Source organism: Carlito syrichta, unplaced genomic scaffold (assembly GCF_000164805.1).
Source record: "Carlito syrichta isolate Samal-C Ts95f unplaced genomic scaffold, Tarsius_syrichta-2.0.1 Scaffold311032, whole genome shotgun sequence".
NCBI lineage: Eukaryota > Metazoa > Chordata > Mammalia > Primates > Tarsiidae > Carlito > Carlito syrichta.
In genome coordinates, this window is record NW_007255128.1 from 9,394 (window position 1) to 16,065 (window position 6,672).

The following is a 6,672-nucleotide window of genomic DNA, read 5'->3' on the forward strand; positions in this document are numbered from 1 at the left end:
TACCAACATGCCTTCTGTCCTCGAAGAATGATACATTTATCTTCTTAGGCTGACTGAGGTTGCAAACTGTTTTCTGACTCCAAGAATTAATCTGTTTTAGCAGCTGAAACTACTTTATATTCCAGTCCCAGAGCAGAAGAGCCCTGCTTGTCTCTGCCCTATATTATACAGGAGTGTCATGGATTTTATTGCATTTACGCAAACCCGATGCTGTGTGGAAGGTGCATCTAAATTAGTAAATATCTTACTAAAGCTGCTATGAGGCTTTGGGGAAAGAGAAATGGGGATAAAGCCATAGAGACAATGATTAAAATATATATCAATCTGTCTCTATATTATCGTCACTTTGAAATGTAAACTTGAAAGTCATTGCCTTATTCTCCTGAAGGTTATATTTGGGTGCAAAGGAAGTATTAACTGTGTATTTTATGCTCTGTCTCAGAAATGTCATAAACCTGGGACATAATGCAAATTATAAATATGTTTAAATGGGAGGAAATGACAAAAATAGTTTCAGGTTATGACCAAGAGTGCATTCAGGCAACAAAAAGTTATGTTAAAATTTATCAGTGCAATTGTGGGACATGAACATGAATCGCAATAGCACAAGTATGGGACCAGCAGTCCTGGGACGCTGCCAGGGCAAGGGGTGAGCACGTAATAACACAAAGTGTACCTGGTCTTAAATCAGGGAAAGTGAGGACCAGATGGAAGCCGAAACTTCACCTGCTCTTAGATTACTTATGTACCTAATTCCAACTTGTACCCCACATCTCTATAGTAAAATAAAGTTATAAAGTAAAAAATAAAATAAAATTTATCGGTGTGTTGGCTACTTTCACCCACATAGAAAAGAAGTAATTCATGAAACATTCAATTAGGATCTGTGTGGGTGAGCTGGGCTCGGTGGCTCAGCCTGTAATCCCGCGCCTTTGGGAGGCTGAGGTGAGTGGATTGCCTGAGCCCGCGGGTTCAAGACCCACCTGGGCAGCGAGACCTCATCTCTACAATAAATCAAAACATCAGCCAGGCATGGTAGCTCATGCCTGTAATTCCGGCTACTCGGAAGGCTGAGGTGGAAGGATCGCCGGAGCCCAGCAGGCGAGGCTGCGGTGGCCGGGAGCAGCCACTGCACTCCAGTCTGGGCGACCGAGTGAGACTCCAACTCAAAAAAAAAAAAAAAAGATCTGTGTGGGCCTACTATGTACAAAGCACACACAAGGCAGTGAGGAAAGTAAACATGAAAAATACATGGCCTTGTCCCCATAATCTAAACAAAGAAATAATCAAACCAATCTATGTTGGAGTTTCCTGAACATATCGTTTTATTAAGCCAAAATTCATGAGATGAATTTTTAAAAAACCTGAAAAACCGAATGTATTACATTTCATGGTAATGCAATCAATTTTCTTTATCTTTCTTTCTTTTTTTTTTTTTTTTTTTTGACTCAGTCTCACTCTGACACCCAGTCTGGAATGCAGTGACACGGTCACAGCTACCACAGCCTCAACTTGCTGGATTTAGGCAATCCTACCTCAGCTTTCCAAGTAGCTGGAACTACAGGCATGCGCCACCTCGCCCAGTTAATTTTTTGATTTATTGTAGAGACAAAGTCTTGCCAAATTGTCCAGACTGGTCTCCAACAGGCAATCCTCTCGCCTCGGACTCCCAAAGTGCTAGGATTACAGGCGTGAGTCACTGCACCCAGTAGTTTTCTATTGTCTTGTTTATTCTTTTAGGACGATGACATCAAAAGACTCCGTTTATAATCAGTTTTATGTGGCATATAGTTAAGTTTTTTTTAACCTCCAAAGTCTATTGGGATTTAGTAACATCAAACCAGAAAGGAGTATTCCAGTATTCTAATCATCCTCAATATTTCCTCTGACTCAGGCACACAGCATTATAAAAAGTAAGAACTGTTTGCTTATTAGTTTCTCAATATTCTGGGTTGATAATGTAGCTGGGCCATTTATGAAGCACTAAAGTACTCAGATGCATTTAAAACATTCTCAGATTACATATTTCAATATGAGCATCTGGAATATTCTCTTTTGTTGGCACCTTTGAGTCCATTCTTTATGCTGAGGTGGGCCCAGAGCCCTTGTGCTTCAGAATTAAGGGTAATTGAGTTTCAGTCCATTTGTTTAGAAATTGACCTTACAATAGAGTGTCAGGAGTACTTAGCGATGCATTATCTCCCAAAGCTATACAGCCAGTGTTATCTAGGCACAAAGGAGCACTTATATCCATTAATAATACGTATTATCATAGCACATTCAGTTCCTACACCTCTCAGATGTTAACATTCAGGGATTGTATCTTTCCTTCTAGATTTTGCCATTTTGCTCTGACTGGGTGCAGAAAAGCAATGTTCTCTGTCCCATCTCTGAAGCCTGTATTCCTGGTAGAGTCTAACCTAATAGGGCATCTCCTCAACATGACAGCAGAGGAAGGGGGAACAACCACATAAACAGCGTAAAGAATGCCCACTTGTGTCCAAAGTGGAGTTGGTATAGGAAATCAGGTAGATTGACATTGGCAAGGCAATGGGACAATTATAGCCCTTGAAGATCAGGATTCAGGCAGAAGTTGGTAACACAGAGAGCAGGGCCAGTCTCCCAAGGAAGAGAGAGCCTGGGAGGAGCTGGCAAGGACGTAGCCTAGTTTTAACAAAAGGAAAATGAGGTGTCTGTCCCACAAGAGGAGAGTCAGACAACAACTTGCTAAACATGCAGATACCTTCAGGCTCACATCAACATATCAGAGTTGGGGTTTATTACCTATCCCAGGATCCATTAAGCTGGTGTGGTTAAGGCTGTTGCCCAACTGGAATGAGTTCAAGAATCACATAGCATTGATTCCATCAAGTGTAGACTCTACATGTAGAGGTGAGGAAGGCAGTGGTTGACACACCCTCTCCAGCAGGGGAGTCACCTGGAAGGTCACCAAAAAGACAGAATTTCAAGCTCTGCCTGTAGCCCCCCAATGCCTCAGGACCCTACACTAGAACTTAAGGGCCCAGAGGTAAAGGAGGTCTAGATAAGAAATCCTGCCTTATCAGCAGGGGATGACTAATCAGGAAGCTGAAGAAAGAGTAAAAAGACTGAAAGGCAAAGGAAGGTAACCATAGACCTAGGTAGAGAAAGCAGCGAGTGCAGTCAAATAAGTGTGGTCATGCAGCACTGAGGGGGTATCGAGAGGTCAGCTAAGGCAGGATGTCTCAGGCACATACAAAAGCAGGGAACATGTCTTGTTCATTTTAGATTCCCAGATATAGCCAGTATAAGTATTGTGGGGGAAAAAGCAAGGAGAAATGGAGAGAGGGAGGGTGAAAGTCACCAAATGAATGAATGAAAAAGAAAAGAAAAAAGGTTGGAATAGAAGTCAATTGAACTGGAAATTAGTAACATTAGGTTCTATCCTGACTCTGCCACTAACTAAATGCAGGACTTTGGATATAAGTTATTTAATATCTTGAGACACTAGTTACTCCATGTAAAATGAATGTATAGACTAGATAATCTAAACAGAAAAATTTACTGCAACAAAGAATTTTTGAATGCCTGCTAACTAACAACTACCTAGTTTTGAAGAGACTGAGATAATAGCAGTAATAATCAGGAACCGCCAGAGTTCTGATTCTAAAGCTTGTACTTTGTTCTCTGACTAATTTTGTAAATTCTGCTAAGTGTGAGTATTCTTGGACCACATGTGAATTAAAGCCATATGTGAGAGGCTTGTCCCTTTTTTGAGACACAACAAAGAAGGGCTTGCATTGCATGCAGCCTTTTGCAATCAAAAGTATGCGTTCTAACGCATCTCACCTCTTCCATTATGCATTTATGTTGTATAGACAGTATGAATGAGCAAATAATTATTGAGTACCCATTGTATGCAAAGCAAGAAGCTTGATACTTTCGCCTATATAATCTAATTTAACCCGCATAGCATGTGGATTAGATATTTTTTTTTCATGTTACAGACAAAAAGTTGAGACAGAAATAAAATGGATTTCTCAAGGTCGTTTTAGACAACGTCTCACCTTATCTGTGGTTTTGCTTTCCATAGTTTCAGTTACTCTCAGTCAACTATGGTCAGAATATATTAAATGGAAAATTCCAGAAATAAACAATTGATAAGTTTTAAATTGCATGCTGCTCTGAGTAGAATGATGAAATTTCACGCCCTCTTACTCCATGCTTCCTGGACGTGAGTCCTCCTCTGTCCAGCGTATCCACATGCTACCCACATTGTTGTCATTTCGTCCATGAGTCACTTAGTAGCCACCTGATTGTCAGGTCTACTGTTGCAGTATCGCAATGCCTGTGTTCAAGTAACATTTATTTTATTTAATAATGGCCCCAATATACATGAGTAGTGATGCTGACAATTCAGATATGCCAAAGAGAAAGCGCAAAGCACTTCCTGAAGGTGAAAAGGTAAAAGTTCTTAATTCAATAAGGAAAGAAAAAAATCACATGCTGAGGTTGCTAAGAATCATGGTAAGAAGAAATTTTCTATCCGTGAAATTGTGACGAAGGAAAAAAAAGGTGTGCTAGTTTTGCTGTCACACCTCAAACTGCAAAAGCTACAGCCACAGTGTGTGGCAAGTGCTCAGCTAAGATGAAAAAGGCATTCAATTTGTAGGTGGAAGATGTGAACAGAAACATGTTCGGACTGACCGCAATGGGATTCGGTACTATCCGTGGTTTCAGGCATCCACTCAGGGTCTTAGGACATATCCTCCACAGATAAAGGGGGCCCTACTGTATTTTGAATCCAAAGCTAGAACCCGTTTGGACTCGACACTACAGCACACATTAACATTAGCTTGTTCTGAATAACATAATGGATAAACATGCTCAAACATTAGGCTTTTTCTGAAAGCTAATCTTCAGCCTAAGAGCATTTGGCAGAAGATTCTGTTCACATGCATGCTGAGGCTGGCATCCTAAAGGGATTCCTCAATTCAAATGGAATGTGATGGGGGCGGGAAATCAAGACAATTTATCCTTACAACTGATTTGTATCTCAGTTCATTCATCACACAGTTCACTTTGTATAAACAATGGACCTCAGTGTAAATTGGTTAAAACCAATTTCTGTATGCCAACCTATGTAAGTCAGTCATGAGGCATGCTAGAACTTTAGTAGGTTGGTGAGGATATGGAGGAAAGCTGAGTGAGTGAATAGTGAGATTTGATGCTAGAAGAATAATTTCAGCTTTAGGACAGAGAGTGACCAGCTTCTCAAATAAAAAAATCCTGGTGGGAAGGATAAAGTTAGGTACAAGTTGGAAAAGCCTTGTCACCCATGGAGTCCAAGCCACTAGAAGATACAAGTCATGAGAATGGCCATGGCAGTGGCAATACCAATAGTCAGGTGAGTGGGGGAAGCCGTGTAGCTCCAAGAGACCCATCTGACATAAATAAGGACGCTAGACCTTGGCAGGGTTCAGCCTGTGCGGAGCCTAGTAAGAGTTAAAAGAAATGGAATCTCAAGCTAGCCTGGGTTTCAGGATAGGGCTTCAGTATCAGTGAAGAAACTGCAAAGAACAAGTAGCAAGCTAAGGCAGAAACTTGGTTCTATTGTCATGCAAAAGATGATGAGGGTTCAGAACCAGGGAGAAGATTTACAGGCAATGAGGGGCCCACTTCAGACACACAGGACTTAGGGCAGTAGAAAAGAATCCAAGTCCCAGCACTAGCGGTGAAGGTAAGGATGACATTTTCTAGTATATTCCCACAAGTTCGTTTCGAATTGACTCTAGAGTTGAGTTGTCCTGAGCCTATAAATGAAAACTTTCTATGCCTGCAGCTGTGACTAGATCAGGCAGGGGCTGACACATGACAACATGGTTTAATTCTATTTGCATCCATTTTATAACCAAGTATTGTATCCACTGTATTGTATCTCAGGTATGATGAAGTCCTCAAAGAATTTCATTCATATTCTTTTGTCATTATAATACTCAGTATTAATTGGATCATTGTGGTTCTTTTTACACTTTAATTAACATTATTACCATTGTAAGGAAAACTCAATAAAATTGCAATGCCATTCTACAGACATGTTCTTGAATTGCTCTGTCAACATAGTTGCAAAACCTAATGACAAAATAATAACACTGTAATATTATGTTTGTAGATTAAGAAGATATGTTTGGATTTTCACCAGATGGCAATGCAAAAACCTCAATCAAAATTTACCCTTGATCTTACAGTGTTTCAATATATTCCCATAAGTGCTTGCTCTAAAACCTTGCAATTCCATGTCAATTTATGTTCAATAGTTTGCATTAACGTCAACTCAATCATGTAACTGAAATAATCCATTTTAACTCTCAAAATTAGTTTTATTATGACTCACCATTGCCAAGTGCCTAACAGAAGAAACATGAGAAAATAAATGTTAAAAATTTTCTATTTTTTTTAAAACATTCTTGATCAAATTCACTTTGAGCCGGGCTCGGTGGCTCAGCCTGTAATCCCGCGCCTTTGGGAGACTGAAGTGAGTGGATTGCCTGGGCAGCGAGACCTCATCTCTACAATAAATCAAAAAATCAGCCGGGTGTGGTAGCACATGCCTGTAATTCCGGCTACTTGGAAGGCTGAGGCGGAAGGATCGCCGGAGCCCAGCAGGTCGAGACTGCGGTGGCCGGGAGCAGC